Source organism: Talpa occidentalis, unplaced genomic scaffold (assembly GCF_014898055.3).
Source record: "Talpa occidentalis isolate TD23 unplaced genomic scaffold, MPIMG_talOcc4v2.1 talOcc4.14, whole genome shotgun sequence".
Lineage (NCBI taxonomy): Eukaryota > Metazoa > Chordata > Mammalia > Eulipotyphla > Talpidae > Talpa > Talpa occidentalis.
The window spans coordinates 24,780,419-24,784,780 of record NW_023601433.1 but is presented as its reverse complement, the minus strand read 5'-3'; positions in this window follow the sequence as shown (position 1 = coordinate 24,784,780).

Here is a 4,362-nt window from a genome sequence, read left to right as displayed (position 1 = left end):
CAGGGCTCAGGGAGGGGCTGGGCAGCCCCTGGGTGGAAACCCGTTTGCATGCACAGCACCTGCTATGGCAGATGGTGGGGAAGAAAAGGAGGCCTGGGGCAGCCCAGCCCATGTGGACTTCAGTGGGTTGTGAGCACCATGGCCTGGACGCGTCTGCTCCTCCTGCTCCTCTCACCGCACAGGAAAAGACAGGCCTCAAACAAGAATATTTCTCCTGCTTGTCCTCTGACTTCTATTTAAGATCCCAGGATCTACCCGGATCCTGCTGCTGTGACTAAGCGTGTTTCTGTCAACAGGTTCCCTCTCCCAGCCTGTCTGACTCAGCCGCCCTCCCTCTCAGCTTCTCCTGGAGCAACAGCCAGACTCACCTGCACCCTGAGCAGTGACATCAGTGTCGGTGATTTCAGGATCCGCTGGCACCAGCAGAAGCCAGGGAGGCCTCCCCGGTATCTTTTGAAGTAAAATCAGACTTGGATCATCACCAGGGCCCCGGGGTCCCCAGTCGCTTCTCTGGAGCCAAAGACGCCTCAGCCAACGCGGGGCTCCTACTCATCTCAGGGCGCAGCCTGAGGACGAGGCCGACTACTACTGTAGTGCAGATCATGGAGACTCAAAGTCCTCACAGTGCTCCAGACCCACGGGGATGTGAGACAAAATCCTCCCATTGCTGCCCCGGCCTGGAGCAGTCACCCCTGCTCTCAGTACCAGGCCTCAGTCTGGTGTCATCTGTTGTCACTTTTTTTGGTCTGATTTCCTTGGACACAGGGATGTGTCTCATCTTCTCTTTACCTTTATCTAAAAAAAGCTCATTTCTTCTCGCATTGGCCGTGTCTATACAGATACGAGTTAGACTTGGGCTGCGTTTCCCACCAGGGAGGTGAAGGAGGAGGAAGCAGGAGGTGGAGCCCACCCTCATCCCCCAGGCCTAGGCCTGGCTCAGAGGTGCAGGTGTCCTGAGAGCTGCTGGCCTGTCATGGGGTGCATATGCCCCGAGTCTGTCTTCAGCTCAGCTATAAGAGATAGGAGCCTCCGTCCACTAGCCTGTCCTGGGGAGCTGCCTTTCCCACAGGGTCTCAGTCTGCGTGGTGTCAGGGGTGCTGAGCAATGGGGTGTCTCCACAGTGACGGGTGACTGCGTGTGACTCCCCGTGTGCCCTGGGACACCTGGCATCAGGCCCTCTGGCCACAGAGGCAGCTGCTGCCTTAGTCAGCTCCTTCCTCACCCAGGGGACCTCAGGCTCAGGCTATATGTCGCTGACGGTGGGGGGACTTGGGGTTTAGAAACACAACTGAAGGAGATCCTTCCACAGAAGCAGAGAAGAAATGATATATTTGTAGGAACTTGCAACCCTATTAATAGTGTTCACACACTTAAGGTGGGAGCCCTGGGGACAGAGGGGACAGAGATTGACATTCCGATAAATGGGAGTTTTCCCTGGAGCTGAAAGTCCCAATGTGAGGCCTCATTGTCCCCATGGTGTCCTGGAAAGGCCACCCTCAACCCAGTCCCTGGGCCCTAACACCACAGACAAGAGCCTCCCACATGTGCTGAGGCCTCGCAGTGGCTGAGGGAGTGGCCTGTGGCTGCAGGGTCCACACTGTGTCTTCTTAGTGTGGTGTTGGGACAGATAGTGCGTAACCCTTCAGCTGGCCCAGGGGCGGTGGCACACTGTGTCCTCACTGATGCATGACCTTCCCCTCCCGTGAGGCCACCATCACCCTATGGGCCACGTGACATCTTGCTACTTGGGGTGCAGCCCAAGTGGGAGGCCGATTAGAACTCAGCCCAGAGGTAACTGCTCTCCCCCTGCGCAGCAGGGCCAAGGCATCTTCTCTGCTCCCCTTGTCCCACCAGCAGGCCTCTGTCTGTCACTGTTGGCAGAAGTAGTGACTGTCAGTGAGTCTTCACCCCGAGAGATCCCTGCTGTCACCTGTGCCCCAGCACCAACCTTCCCAGGTGACGCCGGCATTTGCATCTCCGGCTGACTTCTGGTCTTTTCCATCAGCGCTAAGTGAACACACTGATTTCACTTCTTTACTGCATTCCCGTCACCTGCAGGGCAATGTTGAGCGGTGATGGAGGAAAGGGCGCCTTGGCCTGTTCCTGGGAACGCCCCCTTCACCTCCCCACTCACTGAGATGCGGCAGGACCATGACATGCAGTGTGCATGAGAGTGCTGTTACCTCATCAGAGATGTATCTGCTGGCTTGTAATTTATGTGGCTTCTATTAGGAATTCACATTAGACGGGGTAAAAGGCTCTTTCAGCTTCACTTGGGACAATGATCAAATTTAGTGATGTGTTAATACAATATCCTATTAAAATATTGTGTAATACGGAACACAACTCATATCATTGGATGAAATCCTATTTGGTAAGGATGCATCAATGTATTCATCTGGTCATGGGATCTCTTTGTTAATACTTTATTTAAAACATCTATATTAATATGTAATGTTATTGGTCTGTATTTTTCTTCTTGTGTAATTTGACTGCATATGCATCATGCCATACGTTCTTCCTAAAAGAGTGAGGTAGATTTCCACTCTTTCATATGTTATGGCATAATAGTAATAAATAGTAATAAGAATAGTAATAATATGTACTGATATAATACTAATGTATGCAAGTAAATTGGAATCCTTTTTTCTCTTAATTTTGTCTGAAATTCCCTCTAAAACTGTATTGTAAGCAATTCTCTGGGTTAGTTCTACAATTGAACTTTTCATTTGTTCTCTGAACTTTTAATCTATTTCCTCACTTTATTTCCACTGCAGCTAATTTTGTCTTTGTAGAAAATACAGTACCGGTTCTCTCTTACTATTTTTCGTACAGTTGAAATATCGCCCGTAGGAAGCTTTGTGGGGCTGCACAGCCTCCCTGCACCGCAGAGGTTGGATATGTGAGGTTAGATACCTGCATCCCCTGTGGAGGGCAACACCCTCCCCCAATTGAACAGATGAGCAGGCCCCTCACGTAGGAAGAGGAGCGAATGGTGAATGAGTATAGAATGACTCCGCATTGTAAGTTCCTGAGGAAATGCACGTGTCCATAATGAAATGTCACTTGTCAGAATGGTTTAAAAAGAATGAATGACGTCTTTAGATCCTGCCCTGCAGGGAGGGGGCAGGAATCCTCACTTGTTGCTGGGAATGCAAAAAGTCACGACAAATTGAGACGACACTATGACAGTTTCTTACAAAGGGAAAGTCACTCTAATATGATACAATTTTGAAATCCCACTCCTAGGTATTTCTGAAATCAGTATTTGTGTCACATGATAAGCACATAATTGTTTAATGCTGCTTTCTTCATGTCTGTGGAAATGTGAAAGCGACCGGTATGTCCTGCAATAGGTGATGAATACATGTCCCTGCTTTACCCACACGAGGGGATTTTAAAACGGAGCGAGAAAGCCACAGAAAGACACAAGGAGGCTTCCATTATACTTCCGTGTAGGGAAACGAATCTGATAAGCAGATCGTGACCAGTGAGATGTCCGAGGGCTGGACACTGAGCTGGTCTCCTTGGAGGGGCGCCATATCGCCTGCATCCTCCAGAGGGCGCAGGTGCTCCCCAGTTCCTGAGCTGTGAGCTCTGCTCTCTGTGGCCTCTTGCAGGTTTTCCTGTGTATCCCTGGAGGTTAGCCCTCCCCAGTCTTACCATCTTTTTTACTCATTTGGTGCCCAAGCCTATCTTGCAGGAGGGGCTTGATCCAGCTCCTGAAAGGGGAAGATTTGCATGGAGACCTCCCACCTGTGAATAGGGTGACACATAAGGTTTGGTGGCCTCAGTAGGGGCTGTGAGGCTCAGCAAGTAGAGCCAAGAGGCATCACACCATGGGCTGGGCTCATCCTATCCTCACCCTCCTTGCCCTCTGCACAGGTGCTGCCTGAAGGGAATTCTGGGAGGACACCTGGATGTCCCCTCAGACAATGACCTCTCCTCCCTCCCTGGGATAGAGGTCATTTCTGTCCTCACTGACCTCTGTGTTCTGGTCTCCTGCAGGTTGTTGGGCCCAGTTTGAGCTGACTCAACCTGGCTCAGTGTCGGGGTCTGCAGTGGCAACAGTGGAAGCCACTAAATTCTCTGGCACCAGAAGCACCCAGGCAATGCCCCCACCATGCTGATCTACGGTGATGACCAAAGACCCTCAGGGGTTGCTGATCGGTTCACTGGCTCCAAGGACAGCTCATCCAGTGGCCCTCCCTGACCATCTCTGAGCTGCAGTCTGAGGACGAGGCCGACTACTACTGCCTCTCTTATGGTAGCCATAGCTCACAGTGCTCCAGACTCACGGGGAAGTGAGACCAAAACTCCCAGAGCCTCCCCAGCCTGGGTCTGCCCCCAACCAGACCCTCC